The following is a 24778-nucleotide window of genomic DNA, read 5'->3' as shown; positions in this document are numbered from 1 at the left end:
TTAATGTTATTCAGGTGAGGGGCGTTGCTGGAGGGGGTTTTGTTGACGCCCAGTTGAAACGGTCTGAAGTGTGAAAAGTAGCCTTCCTTTGAGAAGCCTTTTCACCCCTTAAGTATTCTAGAACACAGCCAGTTTTAGAAGTTATAATTGAGCACATCGTGTTCAAAACATGCTCAGATTTCAACATATGACACATCATTTGAAAGCTTAGATTCTGTACTTTAGCAATCTGGAATAATCTGAAAAATTTAAATGTAGAGATCTGGCACAAAGCGCTGTGATGTGACACATTTATGAATCGTTTTCAAATAAACGCTAGATGGTCGATAGTATATGTGTGCGCACGCACGCTCGTGCCGTGCGCTGATAATCGCTGCTATTATTTCCTCATGGCTTTTACAGTGAAACAGCCATATCACATATAGTGGAAACGCTTATATCTCCATGAAAACGAGTCTGATTATCCTAACACTGATAACATAGATTCCTTACCTGACATCAGATGGTATCCAAATGGTATATTCCAATTCCTGATCACCATTCGAAAAAATCGATAAGTATATTGATCCAATGTGTGTACAGTATAACCCATGATCTCAGAGGCTCCAGAATGAACTCTGGTAACTCCGGCTGCATGGGTGAGAAGTAAAATGTGGACTGGAATCTTTTTTTTTCCCCATCCATTTTCATTGAGTCCATTCCAAAAGGGTGATTTACCATCTGGGAGACGATAGGGGGCGCTTTTTTCACATCTGATCGCCGGCGGCCCCTGGATCTCCAACCGTAGGCTCGCGTGATGCAATATGATTTCAGATCGCTAATAAATAAAAAACTCTCGAGAAAAGCCGTGACGTGGCATTCAACGGTCGGGTCGTAAACCCGAGAAAAGCTGTGAGTGGCGCTCAAAGTGTTAACAATTGTATGTATTGAGCTGTACTGTACCCATTCTGCAATCTGTTAATACACTTTTCAATCAATCAGGTATTTAGTACTGTTACATTTGTGACATATACGATATTCAAATATACAGTACTGTTACCCATAGATCCTGACAGAGTATATACATATGATGGGGAGGGGACTGTAGAATTTTTTTCATATTTAAGCCAAATAATATATATAATATATTTCTCCCTCCCTTGCTCTCTCTCTCCCTCTCTTTCTGAATATTACACAAACACAACACAAATATATACACACACACACAGTGGTTGCCTGCAGTAGGTCTGGTTTGATTATGAATCAGAGAGAGAGATAGATATAGAGATATGGCCTGATGTCGCCGTCGGAGCGTTTCTCAGCGTCTTGCAAGATATTGCTGACATGGCAGAACATACATGTATACAGTAGGCTGTGGCAGTACAGTATGACTCGCCGCCGATAACACAGTATGATAACACAGTATGATATGACACGGCAGAATATACAGTATGGCTCCCCACACACACACAGCGGCATCACTTATGAAAAGTTATTAGGTACTCAGACAGTCACCATTGTTGCAGCTGACGCTGCAAAGTAAAGTCAAGCAACTTCCACAATCACAAAGTTCTCCAAGACCTGTGGGTATTCGGGTATTCTCCTAAACTCTTCTCCAGCTGAGCGAATTTCAGGTCTCCTCAATGAATTAATCCGAGAGAGGAATCCGAATTTCAATCAATCAAACAATGCTGTTTGTTTAGACATTAACACTATGCCGTCCGTCGAAGTATATATACGTGTTTTGAAAAAGTGCGGTGTGGACCGGACACGTATAAACTCGTGGGAAGATTTTTTTTTTTTTTTTTTTTTGATTTCCCGGGCCTAGACAGTCACGCCCACCGGCCTGAATCACTATGGGACCTTAGAAATGTAATGCCGATCGAATTTCACTAGGTGGCAGTGTCCCCATATTTTGTAACAGAGATATAACACAGATTAGATATGGGCTCTGAGATTTTACCCGAATGGATCTCTGCTACAATTGGTCAATACAAAAGTCGATCAGGTACATAAGCCATCGCCCCTAAGTGATCGGTGCGTGTTTGGTGAGAGTGATTGCAGTTTATTGAGAGAGTTTATTGAGATAGTGTTCTGAGAGTTTGAGAGAGTTTGAGATAGTGTTTGGTGAGTTTGATTGAGTTTATTGAGAGAGTGCTTGTTACGACCCTGGCTCAAGGCCCGCAACCTATGTGCAAAACCGACACCAAAACCTGTGTATTAACTCAAAGTGCTACTATATTAAGGAATTACTAGTGTAAGCTAAAGGATAAGGACTGGAAGAACGTGACTATCTATTTGGTAACCCACACTCTTCTAAACACAGACCCTGCATGTGTGTTTCCCTGGCTAGTTTTAAAGCCTCCCAGCAGGTAACCAATCAGCACTAATTAACTAATTGGCAGCCCTCACCTACATGCTCCGTGACACAGGAGTGATCAGGCCTCTAGTACATAACAGTGCTTGAGAGAGTTTATTGATAGTGTTTGGTGAGTTTGATTGAGTTTATTGAGTGTTTGAGAGAGTTTATTGAGTGTTTGGTGAGTTTGATTGAGTTTATTGAGTGTTTGGTGAGTTTGATTGAGTTTATTGAGAGTTTATTGAGAGAGAGCATTATTGAGAGAGCACATTGTAGTAGTATTTGTAGTTTGTAGTAGTAGTAGTAGTAGTAGTAGTAGTAGTTAGGGGTGGGAATCACCAGTTTCATCATGATACGATACGATATCGATTCTTTGGACAACGATACGATATTTGCCGATATCACAAAGTCTCTCACGATACAATACGATACGATTAGATTCAGGTGCCTGCGATCGATATGAGATGATATCATATGCCCATTTAACACAATCAGTTATGAGACTCGCCACAGGATTTTCAAAATAAGAGTATCGATATGAATCGATCTTATTACATCGCATCGATCCGATTCGATCGTTGATAATTACATCGATGTATCGATCTGGATCGATGTATCGTCCCACCCCTAGTAGTAGTAGTAGTAGTGGTGGTGGTGGTAGTAGTAGCAGCAGCAGTAGTAGTAGTAGTGTTAGTAGTAGCAGTAGCAGTAGTAGTAGTAGTGGTAGTGGTAGTAGTAGTGGTATCAGTACTTTAGAAGTACTGTATTCGTGCTAATTAGTAGTACAGGTAAAGTAGTAGTAGTAGTAAGTTTCTTTAATAGTTGTCATACAGAAGTACAGAATACTTTCATACAAAATGCTTCTTACTGTTACGCTCCAGAGACTGTGCTAAACAAGATAGTATCAAATAACATAGTATAGCATGTAATTTAGAAGAAGAAAATGAGGTCACAGTGTTCGGTATGGACATATGTACAATGTTCTGAGTTACCATATAATATACAATACTATGCAGTGTACTAATGTACAGTACTATATAGTGCAAAGCAGAAATGGGATGAGGTACAATTTAGGTACAATTTACAGTAAGGTGTACGAGTTGTAGTGCAATCCTTCATCAATAAATATAAAGTGTGGGGAGTGGGTGCTACAGTGTGTTTGTTTAAAGTGGGTGTGTGCTATAAAGTGTGTGGAGTGGGTGCTACAGTGTGTTTGTTTAAAGTGAGTGTGTGCGTGTGGATGTGTGTGCTATGTGCGTTTGGTGGTTGTTGTTGTGTAGTGTTCATTGTTCGTTTAGCAGCCTGATGTCCTGGGGATAGAAGCTTCTTCTGAGTCTTTCTGTGCTCGCCTTGAGACTCCGGTATCGCTTGCCTGACCGCAGCAGTTCAAAGAGGCAGTTGTTCGGGTGACTGGAGTCTTTAATGATTCTCTTAGCCTTGCCCTTGCAACGCTTGTTGTAAATGTTCTGGAGGGTGGGGAGCCCCCCTCCAATTGTGCGTTCGGCTGAACGTGTCACTCTTTGTAGTCTGTTTCGGTCTTGTCAGTGCTATTCCCAAACCAGGAGGTGATGTTGCCAGTCAAGATGCTCTCTATTGTACATGAGTAGAAGTTCTTAAGGATCTTCTGACTGACTTGGAACTTCCTTAGGCGCCTGAGGAAGTAGAGGCGTTGTCGTGCCTTCTTCACAACACTGTCAATGTGTGTGGTCCATGTCAAGTCCTCGGATATGTAGGCTCCGAGGTACTTAAAGCTGTTGACTCTCTCAACCGGTGCCCCGTCGATGCTGAGGGGGCTGTAGTCCTTGACCCCCGACCTCCTGAAGTCCACAATCATCTCCTTTGTTTTGCTGACGTTCAGGGAGTAGTAGTAGTAGTGCATCTTCCTTTCTTCATTTGATCATGAAGAGAAGGAAGACTAGCAAGAAGCTAGATAGTAGGTTCCGCCAAACACAGTTGGGTTTCACTCCGGTGGCTGGACCACCACACACACACAAATATCAAAGGGCATGACCCCTATCCAACAGCTTTGAACTTGCAGCACATTGTGGCCTATATATGCATGGATTGTGTAGCATAGCATGTAGCACAATTCCATTGATAGCACACACTGTGTGTGTGTGTGTGCTATCAATGGAATTGGGACTATGCTAAATGAAATAGCATTGATTACAACACACACACACCACATCAAAGGCTTGAACCCTCTCAAACACCTTTGAACTATGGCAAGGCCTGCATATCACACACCACACACACACACACACGGCCATGCAACCTAAAGCTACACACATCAAAGGGCGTGCACCTACACACACACACACAAGGCCATGCAACCTAAAGCTACACACATCAAAGGGCGTGCACCTACACACACACACACACAAGGCCATGCAACCTAACGTGTAGCACATGGTCATCAACTATCGATTTGAACATGCACATAAAACAATATTCACATTGCAACATGACGTACCATTGCCCCCTCGTCGACCACCACCGCGTCCCACGTCTGACTCGTGCGATGAATCAGACCCATAAGTACACCTCCGACCCAAATCGAGATCATCGTCAGATGACTCCGGAGCTATAATATAATAAATGCATATCGGCGTTGGTTTGGCGAACTAACGTTACATATTCACAGTATACAATGAATCAATTAGCGTTAGGTAAATCATCAAATACACGTTTCACACACACACACAATCACATATAATAAATGCATATCGGCGTTGGTTTGGCGAACTAACGTTACATATTCACAGTATACAATGATTCAAATAAGCGTTAGGTAAATCATCAAATACACGTTTCACACACACACACATATATATAAGACCGTGTAATTACCTGGTGGTTCCCAATCGGCGCTCCCATCAGATTCATGGGTGGTCGAATCGCTGTCCGCTGACTCGGATGAAGAAGCTATGACCACAGCGGCCTTCCTCTTCCTCGAACTGCGTCAGGGAGAGCCGGTCCCGGTCCCGGGGCGAGACGCGTTGCTGTTGCCGCTGCTGCAACTGCGGGTCCAAACGCCAACTTCGTTTGAACAAACCGATCCGCTGTCGGTTTGTCGCCTCGCTTACCTACACTACGTCTCCTCATACTGAACTAATAATCTAAATGGAACTACTAACTGATCAAACTACTATTACTACTACTGAAATATACTACCTAGACTACACACTAATCCCTCACAATAGTACTACTACTTAGCACGACTAAGTACTTTCTAAAGCACAGCTGAAACCTTACAATTATTCTGATACTACCACTATACTGTATAACACTATAAATATAGACTATAGGCTGATCTCAATTCAAATATCTCTCTCTCAATCTCTCTCTCTCTATCGCTCTATCTATCTCTCTCTCTCTCCTCCAAAACCTCGTCGATTCTGGGATCGCGCAAACTTTTTATACCTGTGGTCACATTGGCCACTGCATCTGGCCAATCAAATGCCAGATTCATTGTGGGGTACAATATTCACCCTCATGTGATAGTGTTAGAAAATAGGGGGACACTGCCACCTAGTGTAATTTGAGAGGAAATGCAGTTTCCTGTTCAAATTTTCTGCCAAAAGCTCTGCGGTGAAGTTCAGACGGGGAAAATCGAAAAAAGATGTAAACAGATCAAAGACACTGTAAAGCGTCTTCTGCAACTTGAGCATGGCCGCGAATGACGCTTTAAAGCGTTTCCCGGCACCCAAAGTGTTAATGTGTGCACTGGTATCGGATAAGTATCGGTATCGGCCGATACCCAAATCTTAGGTATCGGAATCGGAAAGGAAAAAATGGTATCGGAACATCTCTAGAAGAAATACTAATGTCATCGACCACAATTAAAGGTAAAATCAGTGAATTGTATGACATCTTCTCCAAAGAATGTCACTCATCTTTTTTGCCTCTGTTGAGGATTTGGGAGACAGACCTAAGCATGAAATTTGATAAATACCTGGCTAAATATTTGTGATAGAATACACAAGTAACAAAATCAAAGAAGCACATTTTAAATGTATCCATAAATTGTATCTACTAACTCCAATAAAAATGCATACAATTTCTAGAGATAACTCATTAAACTGTCCTAGATGTAAAACTAACGAAGGAACATTTCTACACGTTTTGGCACTGTGAAAAACTAAAACGATTCTGGAATTGTATTTATTCATTTACAAAATCTGTATTGGAAACGGAATTTAACTTGTCTCCATGTGCCTACTTACTAAATGAATTACCTGAGATCCAGATGGATCCAAAAAAATATAGATTGCTGATTATCATAACATACTTTGCCAAGAAATGTATTCTCCTGTTTTGGAAAAATGACTCTTCGCCCACTTTTGAGATGTTTCAAGATCAGATATCCCAGCTTCTTCCACTGGAGAGATTGACCTTGGAGGAACGTGGCCGGGGGTGGATGTTCCGGGACCTTTGGTCTCAGCTGTTTTCTCGATTGAGCAGGGCTAGTGACGGTATGTGAATATATCCACATGCTGTCGCTGGCCGTATCGATTGGTGGTTTTGCTGTTTGGTTGGGGGAGGGGTGGGGGCCGGGGGTCTTGTGGTGTCTGTCCCCGGTTGTGTTTTTTGGAGGTGGGTTTCCCTAGTGGAAGAAGTTGTACAACAGACGTGTAAGAGGCCCGTCTGTTGTACAACAATGAGGTTTTGTTGGCCGTGGGTTGGGGAAGGGACCAGAGGGTGAGATAATTGCTGTGTGCTGTGGGACATGTATCTGCTGTACACCTGTTATTCAAATAAAAAGAAGTTGAAAAAAAAATTATAAAACATTTAAAATAAACATTTCCCTTTTTTAAATAGCTAAAAGTGATGTTGTAATTTTGCAATCGAGTGCCACACATGGTTAAATACCTGCCCGCTTTGAGACAAGGTTGCAGGCTTATTATGGTTCCACTGATTCAATTGGTCTGACATTTGACGGGAGCAGAGAATGAAATAAAAATGTTTACATTTGACAAAAACAAGTAAAAAGTCATGGGTATATAGTAATATGCCTTCTTCTACTGTGAACAATGTGTGAGGAACAGTAGGCTGCGACGGCTGCCGCAGTGCTAATCCAAGACAAAAGGACATGTGTGGCTTAGAATAACATTTCTTCCTTTACTTACTGCACATTCCCATTTTAAGACAGTGACAAATGCACATCCCAGGTAGGCTATACGTACTTGTATGTGTGGTCATGTGCATTCATACATGTATATTACTAGGATGTATGTAATCACTTTTTAATAGCAGTACCCTTCACAATCGACAGACGCAACTAATGGCTGTTGCCAGGCACTCTCTCTCTCTGTCTCTCTCTTTCTCTCTCTGTATATGTCTTTCTCTCTGTGTCTCCCTGTATCTGTCTCTCTCTGTATCTGTGTTTGTGTTGTCTCTCACCGTATATATCTGTCTCTCTCCATACCATATCTCCATATCTCAACATCTTTATTTCATACTCTATATGTTTGTCTTTATTTCTCCCTGTGTCTCTCTCTATGTATCTGTCTCTCTCTCTGTATCTGTATATCTGCCTCTCTCTATCTCTCTCTGTATCTGTCTCTCTGTATCTTTCTCTCTCTGTATATGTATGTCTCTCTTTATCTTTGTGTATCCTTGTATCTGTCTCTCTCTGTATCTGTGTTGTCTCTCACCGTATCTGTCTCTCCATATCATATCTCCATATTTCAACACCTTTATTTCATACTGCATATGTCTGTCTTTATTTCTCCCTGTGTCTCTCTCTATGTATCTGTCTCTGTATCTGTCTCTCTTCCTCTCTCTCTCTATCTCTCGCTATCTCTCTCTGTATCTTTATCTCCCTCTGTATCTGTCTCTCTTCCCCTCTCTCTCTCTCTCTCTCTCTCTCTCTCTCTCTCTCTCTCTCTCTCTGTGTTGCCTCTATGCTGCTCCTGGCTTGACTTCCCTTCCACTGACAGCTGTAACAGCTTGTGGTGTATAGCAGCTAGCTTCCCGCGCACCCCGAGGCCATGTAGTGAGCTACCTGATTACACATTCTGCACACCAACAATGCCCTCGCTCTCTGGGAGTGGTGTGGAGCTGAAACTAATATATTCGAGAAGCTCCTTGCAGGTGAAACGGATTGTGCTTCACATGTAAAAAGTTGCCGCTGCACACTCATCCTGTATTAGCATTTTGCCACGCTTCGTTATTCAGTCTTAACACAGCATCTCCGTAGCAGCTTCCCCACAACATAGGGCTGTTGTTCTAATTTAATTTAGCAGTGATTGCATCTTCCTTCCCTTACCAATCAGATAATCTCTGCTGTTGTCGAGCAATTTAACATTCTGCTTTGCCCACGTAGGGTTAACCCAACCCGTGGTCACTGAAGATATGCAGAGTGGTCCATTGCCCGCTCAACCATCCGGCCCCTCAGAGGAAAGTGATGCATGATTTGGGAGGGGGATTATGTGTTGTGCAGGTGTGGGTGGTGATATAGATATGCAGAGGGTATTTGTCATTGTGTAGTGCTATCAGGAATGTGGCAGAATCCCAACAAGACTATTATGCCCAATACAATTCCAATGGGAGCCATTGTTGTGCTTGGAATGAGTCAGTATTCTTCTTGAAACTCTGGCTGTGGTCATCTTATGTGCTGACATTACACTCATTGTGGGATAATTAAGTGATTATGCCTTCATGCGTGGACACTAGGGATGGGTACCGAATCCGGTAGTTTTAAGGGTAACAACCGAATCACGTCGGTACTACCGAGTACCGATTCACGTGAGATCCACCGGTGCCACATTTTGGTACTGTGGTACTCGACTTTTTTTTAATTATAAAGTCACATGACGTCAACGTTTTGTTTACCGTGAAACGAAACCTATGAAGTTTGCCTATGAATACACGCTTACCTAGGATTTGACTTGATTCAACAACAAAGCAGTCGGGGCAATGGCAAGCCGAAAACGGTCGCAAGTGTGGTTACACTTTACAAAGCTAGATGCAGACACCACTCGCTGCAATATTATATATTATATATATATTAACAAATTGTTCTAGATAAATAATAAGGATAATAAATAAATAAATATATATTATTTTTTAGCATTTTTACAGCTTTATTGGTCACGCAGGATCGACAGAGGAGAGGGCGAACGGGAGGAGAGGTGGGGGAGACATGCGACAAATAACGACGGGAGCTGGGATCGAACCCGGGTCGGCCGCGTAGGTGCGCGAGGCACTATGGTATGCGTCACGAGGGCGCCCCAAATAATTTGAAGTTTGGACACGTTTTTTACAACTGAAGTAGGTAGATTCTTTAGAGACTAAAGTATCGAGGAAAAAAAAGTACTGTTGGGTACAGGTATCGATTCACAGGTACCGGTATACCGGTATCGGTTCAAATGTGAACGGTACCCAACCCTAGTGGACATATGCTTATTTTGTGTATGGGCACTTTGTGTACATGTTTGTGTGTATGTGTGTGCACAACTGTGTGTGTGTGTACATGCATGGACACAACACAGCCTCCCTGCCTGTCTATACTGTATGCATTTGAATGCACATGTGTTAGGATTAGGAGAGGAGAACCCAATATGCAGACCGGGAGAGAGGAGGCAGAGACGGCAGGGTAACGTGGATATATATATATATAGCTTTACTTGGACGACGAAACGATACAAAACAGAACATACAATAGCTCAGCCGAGCTGGCTCTAATACAAAACAACACTGGAAGGACACGGGAAAACAAAGAGGAACGAAAACGGAATACATAAACTACTTACAACACTTAAGAACATGAAGCAAGACGATGTAATATTATACCTACACAATTCAGAGATATCGATTCCCCCTCTTTTAGAATTAATTACCTCTTTCGGTGAGCTATCCGGATACACAATTAACTGGACAAAGAGTGACTTTATGCCTCTTTCTGACACCTTCACTCCCGGTTTCCTGGAAAATCTCCCATTCAAATTGGCAAAAGATCGCCTCACCTATCTTGGTCTGATCATACCCAAATATCCTAAATTAATATTTAAATTGAACTTTGCCGACTATGTTTCAAGGCTAAAACAATGCATTGAAAATTGGAAAGTGCTACCCCTCTCCATGATAGGCCGCATAAACTCTGTCAAGATGGTTTCTCTCCCCAGATTCCTATACCTTTGTCAAAATCTTCCCATCTTTCTCACAAAGTCTTTTTTCAAGGAACTGGACTCTGTAATTCTGTTTTACATCTGGAATTATAAGAATCACAGAATCTCAAAAATGCACTTGCAAAAACCTAAATCTGAGGGAAGGCTGGCCTTGCCAGTATTTAGGCACTACTACTGGGCTGCCAATGTAAGGGCTCTGATGTACTGGCGGCAGGGGACAACAGGTGAATTGACTCCTGGGGCCCCCTTGTGGCTGAGAATGGAGCCTAATTCCCTTATTAACTCATCCTTGCCAGCTATGCTATTTGTCAAACCAGGGGTACCCGGGATCTTAAGAAGCTTGAAACTAAGTTTTGTCGTGGAAAACTCTGTCAGAATTTTAAATCAAATCAGGGGTGCTTTGAGCCTACCAGATGTTTCTATCCATGCACCAATCTGTTTTAATCACACTTTTTCGGCTCCATGGACAGACAGGGGCTACCTTGCCTGGAGTGGGAAGGGGCTAGCTTCCATTAAGGACTTATACATAGACGGTCACTTTGCATCCTTCGATCTACTAAAGAGGAAGTTTGAGTTGCCCGGCACCAACTGGCTCAGATTTTTACAAGTCAGAAATTATGTTAGATCCAAAGTTCAGGCTTTCGAAGAGCTCCCAATTGAACATTCTTTCTTTGATATATTGCTGAGCCCTCTCCACTCCAAGCACCTCATCTCTAGGTTTGTGTGTCTGTTTGACAACTGTAATATGGCCTCTACTGAGAAGATTAAAGAACAATGGCAGGAGGAACTCGGTATTGATCTATCTGATATTATATGGGATAGGAGTCTGTCTATAGTACAACTTGGCTCAGTCAATAGTAGACACCAGCTGATCCAATTTAAAGTTGTGCATCGTCTCCACTACTCCAAGCATAGATTGCACAAGATCTACCCCTCTGTTTCACCTCTGTGCGACAGGTGCCAGGTATCAGAGGGTACACTTTCTCATGCCTTCTGGTTTTGCCCTTCACTAACAGGATTCTGGGCCAAAATATTTGACTGGTTCTCTAAGGCCTACAAGATAACTATACAGCTGGGGGCAGAGCTCGCCATCTTCGGCTGCTCTGAGTCCTCTCTGAGCTTTCCTACAGCTGTACAACAATCTTTGACACTGGGGACAACGGTTGCTAAAAAACAAATACTGATGGAGTGGAAGTCCTCCTCAGCACCTTCTTTCCAACTGTGGATGGCGGACATGACCTCTGTCATACGGATGGAGAGACTAAGGTTCCTGAGAACCGATTCACTTAAAAGGTTTTCAAAAATCTGGGACCCGTTCTTAGCCTATCTCGATGAGGCTAGAGGCGGCAGCTGATTCGCCCGTCTGATCTCACAGTCCCCCTATGAGGGACCCCAAACACAATATTTCTCAGTCATGTATGTGTTGTAATAGCAAATGTAAAAAATTTGTTATTATTATTTTTTTTTCTTTAATGAATTTTTTTTACTTTCACTGTCTGAGTTTGTCTGTATGTCATGTTGGTATACTGTTTGTCATGTTTGTACAATGTTCTGAAAAATGTAAAATAAAATATATTAAAAAAAAAGAACATGAAGCAAGGAACGGGAGAGGCACGACGGGCAAGGGAGCACGGAGGTAAGTGAGGGTAACAAGGAGGGTACTGGAGACAATGACACCACGAGGAAGTGATGACAAACCCACACTTAAATACCAACACTAATTACAACGATCAACACCTGGCAGGGCCAAAACACAGAATCAATAACACCAAACTAGACACAAAAAGCAACATCACACACAACAACCAGACAGGGGGACGACATCAAACAGACAGGGATGGCCCAAGATAATAAATAATTTTAGATTAAGTCTATAATCTTGAACCAAACCAAGATGGCCGCCTGCACCATCAGGCTACTCTGGCCACTAGAGGGAGGTAGGGGGCCAGGTAGGAGACCACTGTCAGGAGGGAGGAAATGTCCAATGTCATTCTCATAACCGGCCCAGCAGGGGCTGGGCCTGGGGCCGTTACACACATGCATGTCCTATATTGTGTATGAGTGTAATTGCATCTATATATAGTCAGTACATATAGCATACATCGATACCGGTAATTATTCTACCTCTCTAGCTCTGTCCAGCTCTCTCCAGCAGCCAGAGAGAAGAACAAAGCCTAAGAATCTCAGTTATAATTAACCAGGTTGTTCTGTATTTCTACCGGGGAATCAGTGGGTTAGATGCTCATGTTTTCATTTCAGGGATCCCTCTCTCTCTCTCTCTCTCTCTCTCTCTCTCTCTCTCTCTCTCTCTCTCTCCCAGTGAACGTCCTCTTCTATCATTTGATAAAGCGTCTTCTGGCTTAATAATATATGATTTGATGAATGAGGAGAACCTCTCATCTCTGAAATTAGCAGCTCTTTTATGCAGCACCAACTACGTGTGAGCCTAAGATACTGCAAGTCTTTCTGGTTTGTGGATTCATGGATTTCACCTTAAAAGATGATTATGAGGCAAAATGATTGCAGATTTTGATTGTACATACTACCACTGTAGTGGTTCTCAACAGGGGGCTGACAGGGGGGCCCCTCAGGGAGCCGCCAGGGGGCCTTGAGACAAGGAAAGTATAAATTTTTTTTATCTACTTTTTCTCTCATTTTCTATTTTTCTCCCATCCCAATTTCGTATCGTCCAATTCTACCCTCCCCTGTCTCGAACGCTGGTAGGCCATGCCTCCCACAAGCCGGCTGCAATGTGGACTAAGCCTTACATCACGTGTCCCCTCCGGTACTCGAGGAAGCAGCAGTCGCATCTTTTCACCTGCACAGCGCAATCTCTCGACGGGGGAGGCGTGCCCTCCAAACGCAGACCCCCGACGCTTCCTGATTCTGCTGCGCAGGCGCACCAACCGACCTGTAGGAGTCGCTGTCCACAACGTCCGATCCCCACCCATCAGCTTCCCACCCCCTAATACTGCCAATTATATTAGTATGAACAAACAGCCAAGCTGATAGCAATGCGGAGAGCTGGGCTCGAACCCAGCGTCTCCTGCATTGGTGGTGAGCGCCTTGCCCACTGCACCACCTAGCCGCGCAGACGAGGAAAGTATTGAAAACAATAAGTGGTAATGGTGCATTTATATAGCGCTTTTATCCTGTAGTGCAGTGTTTCCCAAACTCTGGGTCGCACCCGTTATTATTGGGTCGCCAATTAGAAAAAAGTTAAAAAAGAAAGAAAAAAAAAACGTTTTATTTTAATTTTTTAGCTGTAGATGTGTTGATTCAGTTTGGCACCACATACTTATGTGAATCTGGGTTTTCTACTCTAGCCCTTGTACCTCCTTAGCAACTATTTCCTGTATTTAGCCTTTTTTGTGTTTGTGTGTACAACGGTGGCTGTGTTGATGATTATGTCATGAAATTGTGTCCGTTTGCTTATTTTCCATATATCCACAGAATTTGAAAAGATTGGATTTTGAAACCCTCTAACACAAAAGTTAACAATATTAGCTTTCAAACCGTCCATAGTGGTTTATTTCTTGCCATTATGGGGTTAGGGTTAGGGTTACCCAGACAGAAAGATTAGGAGAAGGTAAAATCTCATCCCTGTGCCCGTGCCCACCCCAACACTTGCTCCGTGTTGGGGAACAGTCCCCTAACCTAACCCTAACACAAACGGAAATCTTTTTTTTTTTATCCACTTTTTCTCCCATTTTTCTATATTTTCTCCCATCCCAATTTCGTATCATCCAATTCAACCCTCCCCTGTCACGAACGCTGTTTCTTGCCTCCCACAAGCCGGCTGCAATGTGGACTAAGTCATACATAGCACAAGTCCCCTCCGGTACTTGAGGTAACAGCAGTCGCATCTTTTCACCTGCGCAGCTCGATCTCTCAGTGTCGAGGAGTAACGCGTGGGAGGCTCACGCTGCCCCCGACACTTCCTGATTCTACTGCGCAGGCGCACCAACCGACTTGTAGGAGTCGCTTGTTCACAACGTTCGATCCCCACCCTTCAGTTTTCCCTCCCCGTAATACGGCCAATGTGTATTACTGCGGACGACCAGCTAAACTGAAAACAATGTGGAGAGCTGGATTCGAACACGCGAATCCTAGCGTCTCCACACTGGTGGCGAGTGCCTTGCCCACTACACCACCTAGCCGCCCACACAAACGGAAATCTTTGGAATCTTTGATAGATATGTTGAGTTAGGTTCATAGTGGTATTCATAAAAAAATAATTGGAACGAAATATTACAAATTCTGTTTTTTATGACCTTGAACGTGATGCAATATTTTCATGCACTAACATGACAACTCTGTCAGTTACCTAACAAGGCACAAGGGCTAGCATACCTGAAAAACATACAGAAACAGACTAAATGCTCAGCATGACCTCATAATAGCACTTTCAAAAACCAAGCCCAGAATAGATCTGCTGCAGCCACATACCTTTCATTAGATTTCATTGTGCCATAGATTAAATATTATACCCCTTCTAGCATGTCAGGTCAGTAGAATTGAATTTTTAAATAAGTCAGTACAAATTAATCAGAATGTTGCTCAATGTTGGGGTTTAAGGTTGAGGGACGGAGGGAGGGGGTAAGAAATGGAGAGTTGAAAAAGGGGTGAGAAATAGAAAGGAGAGTAGAACATGTTTGTTTTTAAAAGTGTTACAAAATTGTATGTACATAATTATGTTATGAGGTGGTGAGCAACTTAACATTACACTCTGATTATTGCTGTGATGTACTTTTATAATTAAATAAATACATTTCATATACATTTGAAATTCATGGTTTGTTGTGTTCTTTATCAGTAGTTTATAAATGTATTTTAATTCTTCTTTTTTTATTATCTTTTCCCCCCTTCTTTTTCCGTTTTTTCTCCCATCCCAATGTTAGTTGTCATGCCAATTCCCAATCCCCTTCCTGGTCGTTGCGCACTCTACCCCCTACCGTCGGTCCGGGAGGCCGGAGACTATCACATGCTTCCTCTGACACATGTGTACCCAGCCCACCGTTTTTTTTTTTTTTTTTTTAACTTTATTTTTTAGCGTTTATCGCTTTTTCTGGTCAAGCATGACCGACAGAAACAGGTTGAATTGGATGTAGAGTAGGGGAAGACACTCTGAGAAAATACGGCGGGTCCGGGAATCGAACTCGTGTACCCCAGATCCGTGACGAGCACGGTTGTCCCCGACGCAGAAATAGCGCCGAGGTAGGCGGTGAGCTACGGGAGCTCCCCCCCACCGCTTCTTTTCACCTGGCAGCGCGGACTCTCACTGGGAGAGTGTAACGGGTGGAAGGTCACACTACCTCTCCTAGATCCTACCCTTGCTGTGCAGGCGCCCGACCGAACTGTAGGAGTCGCTGTTTACAATGACCAGGACCCACCCTCGCCGGGTTTCCCACCCACTAACACTGCCAATTGTGTTAGTATGGACGGTCGTCCAACCCGGAAGTGGGTAGTCTTTTACCAACAAACTTGCAGTTCCGCGTTCGGGTTCTGCAATCTGATTGATTCTTTATGAAAATCTAATCCTTTCACATCTCGTTTTTGCATACAGGGACCTGCTGTGAGTACTAGAGCATTCATTCAACATCCCTGACCAGCAGCATGGCTCTTTTTTACACCAGATGCTTAGAAGAGCTACCAAGGATGAAAGTGACGGATGTCCACAGGATTGTAAAAGCGAGCAGTAAAGCATCGAACTCTTTGCTGGACAAGGGTTTTAATAGTGCGGTGGCTTAGCACCAGATTTGAGAAGGATGTGGACGCGCCGGACAAAAGCACCAAATTTTTCCCATGTGTTCCTGATCATCATAGCTTTCATTTTGGGATAGGGGCCACGTCATCATGATGGATTTCAAGATGGCCGCCATGTAAAATCAAGGTTCTGCCCATTAATAGATATCTTGGTCCATAGCGCGCTCAATATTTGAGCGAACACAAAGATATTGATATCCCTGTAAACTAGAGAAGCTAAGCTTTCCATTGGTATCATTGTCATTAAGCCCAACTGTTGGGAAGGGTGTTTTAACAGGAAATGATTCAAAATTATGTTCAATTTTCGCCTAGAAAAAACTGCCATGCTCATCTTCCAAAGCAGTGTTATCATTAGCATATGGCAGGCATTGACACTAAGGGTTGCCCACCTGCCCCTTGCAGGTAAATAAAACGTTCGGGAAGGTAGAGTTTGCTTTCCGGTTGCCCGACCAGGCAAGTGCTTGTTTGAGAGGGAACACAACCGTCTATAAACACAACACGAGATATGTCTAAACACCAAAGAATCTCATAAACGAGAGCAGGTACAAAAACAACAGAGGAACCACAGCAGAGCTGGTAGGGGAAGGCACAACTAATCTACAAAATAAACACTAATAAAACGAGACTGTAAAAACGAAAACAAAGATGATAATACAAACTGAAAAACTAGACTTACTGAAATAGGGAGACAAGGAACGAATGACAGCGCAAGGACAAGGGTAACAGCAAGGACAGGATACTCAGGAAACATTAAGACAGGGATCTCAAACAATGAACCGACAATGGAGGACAGGAAACACACAGCATATATAGACAGACTAATTAAGACATGGGACACAGGAGGGCTAATTACCAACGAGGCACACATGGGGAGAAACACAAGACCAAACACTCTGGGGAAATAAACAGGGAAACAAACAAAACTAACCACACAAGAAAGACTGAACACTAGACAGAGTAAACAACCACCAAACAAGGGACAAATAAAACAATTAACAATGGAACAAGACTAAAGATAACACAAGGTTAAAACACATGGGAGACAATACAAAAGCCAAGAACAAAAGTCTGTCCAAGGGTGGGGGCTGTTGAGGAGAGGAGAAAAGTCTGTGCAAGGGTCGGGCTGTTGAGGAGAGGAGATGGGTCCAGGGACAGGCGGACCCTCACAGTACCCCCTCCAGGGACGGCTCCCAGACGTCAAAAGGGACTGTCCGGGAACGGGCAGGACAGGGGGCCGGGAGCCAGGGAAGGGGAACACAGGGAGAGTCCGGGGGAAGAAGTCAGGACGGACAAGGCCGGGACGAGCGACACTGGGGCAGGGGGGCGGCGACAGAAACCCAGGAGGGGCACAGGAGAAACGGGGCAGAGGAACGGGGCCGGAGAGGGGGCTGAAGAGGGGAGAACGGGGCACGGGACCAGGAGGACCGGAGACGGGGACAGAGGCCAGGAGAGGGGGGCTAGAGATGGGAACAGGGACACGGTGAGGGGGGCTTGAAACGGGGACAGAGGGCCGATGAGGGGAACGAGGGGAGCTGCAAGCAGGGACAGAGGGCCGATGAGGGAGTCGAGGGCAAAGGGGCGAGGGTGACAGGCCCGGAGCAGGACCCCACCCACCAGGCGCCGGACTTGGGACCGGACGCAGAACCCCGGACGGGATTCCCTGCAGCCGAAGACCACGGCGTAAAACACAGCGTATACCACGGCGTAGACCACGGCGTCGGACTGGACCAGAAGAGGAGCCGGGACCAGACAAAGAGCCGGGACCAGTCGAGGAGCCGGGACCAGACGAGGAGCCGGGACCAGACGAGGAGCCGGGACCAGACGACGAGCCGGGACCAGACGACGAGCCGGGACCAGACGAGGAGCCGGGACCAGATGACGAGCCGGGACCAGACGAGGAGCCGGGACCAGATGAGGAGCCGGGACCAGACGAGGAGCCGGGACCAGATGAGGAGCCGGGACCAGACGTCAGGACCTCCCCGGGAGCTGGAGGAGGAACGGGGGCAGCAAGAGCCGCTCTAGCAGGTGCTAAACTGGCAGTATAGACCGGGTTAGCTAACTGGCTAGTGCTAGCAGCAGGGGCTCTAGCAGACGAGACTGATGTGCTAGTAGCAGGGGCTCTAGCAGACAGGACTAAGAGGCTAGCAGCAGGGGCTCTAGCAGACAAGACTAAGAGGCTAGCAGCAGGGGCTCTAGCGGACGAGACTGAGGTGCTAGCAGCAGGGGCTCTAGCAGACGAGACTGAGGTGTTACTCGGAGTAACACAGAAATAACCCATCCTGATAACTGAAGGAGCAGTTCTAGCAGGATAGTTAACGCTGGCTGGAGGGCCATACCAAGGAACCGAGACCAGAGAAACTGGGGCCATAGGGAACGAGCTAGCTGACGGGGCAGTCCTAGCTGTTGAGGCCTGGTTTGCTGCAGAGGCTAAGCTATCAGACGGGGCTGTACTAGCTGTTGAGGCCTGGTTAGCAGCAGGGGCTAAGCTATCAGACAGGGCTGTACTAGCTGTTGAGGCCTGGTTAGCTGCAGAGGCTAAGCTATCAGACAGGGCTGTACTAGCTGTTGAGGCCTGGTTAGCTGCAGAGGCTAAGCTATCAGATGGGGCTGTACTAGCTGTTGAGGCCTGGTTAGCTGCAGAGGCTAAGCTAGCAGACAGGGCTGAGGTGCTAGCAGTAGCTATGCTAATGACTGGGGCCATGCTGGCAGTAGGAGCTAACAGGGTAGCTGTCGAAGCTACAAGGGCTAGGCTAACCACAGGGGCAGGGTTAGCTATCGGGCTACTGCTAGCTTTCCTAGACCTTCTAGCTCTCCGTGACTTGGTAGCAGTAGGGGCTAACGGGGTAGCTGTCGAAGCTACAAGGGCTAGGCTAACCACAGGGGCAGGGTTAGCTATTGGGCTAGTGCTAGCTGCCTGAGCTATGCTAGCAGTAGAGGCCATGCTGGTGGTGGAGACCTTACCAGCAGTAGAGGCTTGGCTCGAGACTGGAACTGGGAATAGACACTTGATCCAGTGTCTGCCATACTCCTCCAGCTGTGGGGCCAGCTCAGGGTGCCACTCCCTGAGAGAGTAGAGCAGACGTAAAACCTCCTTCCTCTCCTCCAAGGAGGAGGAAGGTAAATTCCCCAGTCTGAACGCCTCCAAGGCGCTCAAAGCCTCCCTCGTTCTGTTTGCTGGGTCCAAACATGGTCAGTTCATTCTGTTAGGGATGGTGTTGTCTGAGGACACAATTGCGGAACAGAACAGGCAGAAGAGTGGAACGAGATGTGGAGCCAGGGGTGAAGTGTAAAAATGGTCTTTACTTCAAAAAGGGTAGCAACCAAAACAAAGAATCTCATAAACGAGAGCAGGTACAAAAACAACAGAGGAACCACAGCAGAGATCCAACACACCAGGGAATCAACCACCCTCTTGGTACCACATGCGGTGGTTGTTCCTATAACCCCTCAAGGAAAAACTCCAAAACACACCTGCGGGTATACACTGGCTATACCGCAGTACAAGTGTTTCAGTTTTCTAAACGGGGTTATCCCAGGCCTACGGTTCAATGAAACACAACTTCGGACCGGGCCCGGCGGACCGGGAAGCACACAGGGATGCCAGAGGAGGTCCATAAAACCACCCCAACAGCCCCCTCTCGCCATGTGTAAGAGAGGGGCGAAAATAATGGAGAACCAGCCCCTTCATGATAGCACAGGGTACAACATGTACCCAACAAAGGGTCTCCATAACGCCCAACCCTGTGACACCCGGGCCGACCCGGCATTTTTCCCCCTGAAAAAAGCACAAGTCCCTCAGGGTACCAGAACAGCAGATCTGCGTCCCCGGCGGACAACGGGTTAACCGACCTGGACCAGTGTGACCAGAACCAGTCCCGTGCCCTAATCACGCCGACATCCCCACTCCAAGAGGGGGTATGTACGCGTGTCGATCTAAAACATTAAAGAGGGCGCCACCCAGACGGTCCCATTCGTACCGCGCTCAGTGGCCCACCCCAAGGGCGTGAGACGGGAATCCTCAGAGAGACTTCCCACGTGAGCCATGAATTGAAAAGTCACGGTAAAATTGAGCCATGTGACCAACAGACTTAAGTTACACATATATTGAGCGTAGCAGAACACCAAGTTCCTACGCTCTGCCCCGACAACTTGACAATAACAGAACCATACATGGGTCTGAAAAAACTCACGGAAGCCGTCGTCCAATAGAAACGTGCCCAGTGACATATTCTATGACGGGGGGAATCCCATGACTCAACTGCCTGTGATAGGTGCGGAGTCAGGGAACCCCCCCCCCCCCCCCCCCGTGCCAAGTTGCCTGGCCGGACCGAATGAAAAAGAGGGTAAAAAAAAAAAGACCAATCAGAAGAGGGAAGAAGGGGTTTATCCGGTACCCCCTCGCAATCCCAACCCTCGAATACGACAACAACAAACAGCCATATGATACCTTAAGTAGCCAGTATGCTAATGAACAGCGCAAAGCTAACTCAATGCACGCTAGCCACAGACAAGTCTGTGAACAGGGTTTATAACAAGGCCAAAGTTTTATATGTGTGAACCCGACACCCGTGTTTATGTTGCAAGACACAGAAGATTTGATAGAGAGAGAGAGCGGCCTGAAAGACTGTGGTACCTTTACACACACGAGCATTACTGCAGACCAACACAACAGTGTTGCGGCTCAATATCACTGTTTAAGCAACAGAGCACACAACTAACCTCTACCTTTATGTGAAGACCTAATCTTCAGGTCGAGGCAGAAAAAACCTTTTTCAACCGAGTGTAAGCTGCAGGCCTTGCTTAAGCTCTATAACATGAAATGTAGCGACCAACAAGACTATAAGTCTAGCCCTCCTATCAAACCCACACTAGCGAAAGGTTCACACATCGTATCCCCATCATATGTAGTGAATAAACACACAGTTTGTAACAAATACAGTCCCTCCCAGGAGGGACCTTTTATTTAACAAAAATCATATGGTGGGCCGGGAAGGGAACATGGGGGACCAACAGAGGGAAAAAGTCACTAGCGACGCCTGCCACGAGCCGCTCGGGGTTTGCCACCCCGGGGAGCCCCGGAGGGACGGTAAAGGACTGGAGGCTGGTCTCGACGATCCCTACCGTCACCTCCGAGCGTGGATGGGCCGGCTGCAGTGGCCGAGGCGCCCTCTCTCCTCCTGGCCTTCTTCGCCAGCAGTGGCGGTGGTAACAGCGGCGGCGGAACCTCGACGACGAGCCTTCCGTCTGGGCAGCGAGGAGCCACGGGAGGACTGCGAGATGATTTAAAAAAAAATAAAAAAAATCAAAAGAAACTTTTTTTCTTTTCTTTTTTTTTCCAGGCCACTGAACTTAGAAGCAGGCCAGGACGCGTGAATATTAAAGGCAACCAACTTGTGTTCGGCTTTTCTCTGATTGGCCGCGCCCCCCCGCCCCCACGCGCAGTCGTCCCACGTCCCAAATGAAATCCAAGGAGCGCAAGCGAGCGGCAGCGCGGGCAACCAACTTGTGTACCATGGGCTGCTGTTCCAACGCACTTGTGTTGGGCTGCTGTTTCACTCGTGTATAAACAAAGCCCATACAGTTATGAAATGCGCTGAACTAGAAAGCGTAACGTTATTATGTTTCGCGTTTTTAACAACCAACTACCAGATTCACTCGTGTATAAACAAAGCCCATACAGTTATGAAATGCGCTGAACTAGAAAGCGTAACGTTATTATGTTTCGCGTTTTTAACAACCAACTACCAGATTCACTCGTGTATAAACAAAGCCCATACAGTTATGAAATGCGCTGAACTAGAAAGCGTAACGTTATTATGTTTCGCGTTTTTAACAACCAACTACCAGATTCACTCGTGTATAAACAAAGCCCATACAGTTATGAAATGCGCTGAACTAGAAAGCATAACGTTATTATGTTTCGCGTTCCATTGATTAACGCCATTACCTGCTGTGCTGTAGGAAGCAGAGGTACAGTAAGTTACAGTAGGTGTAGGTTACATGTTTAATCAAAGCCCATACAATTTTATATCTCCAGTGATAAAACCCAGTGCTCTATGTCTCTATGATACACAGCATGGATGGGCTTTCAGAGGGAGAGGCATGACTTCGCGACAGCCATATTAGACACTCACTGTACATCAGTGTGGAACTGTAACGTTATATGTTATTTCGCCCGTGGAGGCTGCTGAGCCTGAAGCGCCAGCGGGGCGACGCGGTGGTTTATCCCCGGCTTCCGTGCGCTGCCGCCGGCTTGATACAGCTTCAGCAGCAGCAGCGGCGGTGCTCTGTTGTAGGAAGCCCTTCAATGACAGCGGCGCGCTCTCATATTTTGCGAATGCATAAACTATATCTTAAATTATGGCTATGTGTCTAATATGGCTGTCGCTTATCAATGACTTCGCGACAGCCATATTAGACACATCGCCATAATTTAAGATATAGTTTATGCATTCGCAAATATGAGAGCTCTGTCATTGAAGTGGGTGGTGGCAGCATTACTAACAGTAGCGATTTTTATTGTTTTGTCATGACCAAACATAATCCCAACATAGATAGGAGGTGTACTGTATGTCAAATGTCGGTCATGTGGTGGAAGAGTTTAGTACAGTCACACAACAGAACACCGCTGTAGTACAGTCACTCACACAACAGAACACCGCTGGTTCGACCAGCGCTCCTGCCGCGTCTCTCTTGCCGCAAGGGCGTGTGCTAGTGGATTGATTGATTGGCCGTGTAGGTGCCTAAATGCCTAGTCTGGTAATTAAGAGTAATTTCAGTTAATAGCAGTTAATAGAAAAGCATTTTGGCCCTGTATTTTTTTTTTTTTTTAAACTTTATTTTTTAGCGTTTATCGCTTTCCTGGTCAAGCATGACCGACAGTTGCAGGGTGAAACGGGAGAGAGAGCAGGGGGAGACATTCGGCAAATGACGGCGGGTCCAGGAATCGAACTCGGAGTCAACCAGATCCGTGACGCAGCACGGAGTCCCGCACGAGCGCGGTAACATGGTGTGCTACTGGAGCACCCCTTGGCCCTGTATTTCATAGGATAAATAGATAGATATTATTATTACAGAAGTAATATCTAAGACAATCCATGTCTATCAGTAAGAATGTTTTCTTTGTTGTTAGTTTGTTTCTTACAGGATATTTGGCTGATAGGCCGAGGGACTTTTAGTTTGACAGGATAATGATGATGTCATTGATTACTGTCAGCTGCGGCAAGGTGACAGCTTTTGGTTTAGAAAGAAAACAACGCAGATTTTACCGGTGGTCAGGCCAAGTGATGAGAGAGTGGAGCCAGACAGTTTTTAGACCTCTCTCTCTATATTTCCCTGGATAAACTTTGTTAATCTCGCTCCTCTATATATAATTAGGAAACAAGAACGTGTGACCGAGTTGGACATTAAATAGTTGATACTACTTCGTGGTCGGTGCTTTTCTTGTGCGTGGATATGGAACGGGAGGATTCAAAGTCTGAGAGCGTCTGAAGCTTACGGCATCAACAAGTTTAGGATACTACATTTTGTCTAAAAACTAGCTCATCAAAAACGGAACTTGGATTTGGACAGGCCTGACTGGAAAAAGGAACTTTTCGCGGAACGAAAGAAAAAAGAAGTTGTCAACAAGTAAGATGTATCTTGTATGATTTGCCTGAAAGAAGACGTCAAACAGTAAGCTGTACTATGCTGTATCTTGTATAATTTGCCCGAAAGTGGCGTATCCCATTGGAGCTATAACTAACGTTACAGAATATGATCAATGGAAAAAAGCATAACACTAACAGCTTGCGGTCTGGATTGAAAGTAAAAGTAATTAAACGCGCGTCTGGCTTGCGCGCTCTCCCCAGGTGACTGACATTTTACTAATTGTGGAAAGCGACTGCCGACCGGTGATTCAATAACTGTATCAATATGGAAGGAATTGAAGTCGGTGGCAAAAGGATAGTAAAATTGACGGAGAAAGCCATGCAGGAGCAAGCTGCTAAGCGTGAAAAGGCACGCAAACACAAATTATCAACGCTAAATAACATGATGAAAGAAATAGTGACATTAAAGGAAGATGATGCAAACGTCGGCATTGTCAATAACAAAATGCGTGTTGATTTCAGTAATTTGCAACAAGAGCTAATACAAGTCAACACTGAACTGGGTCGTTTTATGTCAGAGGAAGAATATGAAGCTGATCAGAAGAATTTTGAGCCTAAAATTGAATCACTGAATTTATTCTTCTGGAAATGTGAGGAATGGATGAAAGAGGTCACAAAACTATCTGAACCGGCTGAAGATGGTAACAATCAGGAAAAACCTATGGATACCAAATCTAAGTCTGGAACAGTAATAAGTAGATGCTCATCAGGCTCTCGCTCAACAAATACAATCAGACTGACTGCACAGATGGAGCGAGCGGCTCTACAAGTAAAGGCCACCGCTTTAAATGAAAGGTTAGCTCTCGAGCAGGAAGAAGCAGACTGGTTAGCACAAAAACGATGCAAGGAGGCTCAACTACAAGCTGAGGAAGTGAGGTTTGAAGCAGAACAAA

The sequence above is a fragment of the Notolepis coatsorum genome (assembly GCF_963971535.1).
Source record: "Notolepis coatsorum genome assembly, chromosome: 13".
Lineage (NCBI taxonomy): Eukaryota > Metazoa > Chordata > Actinopteri > Aulopiformes > Paralepididae > Notolepis > Notolepis coatsorum.
This window is presented reverse-complemented; position numbering follows the sequence as displayed.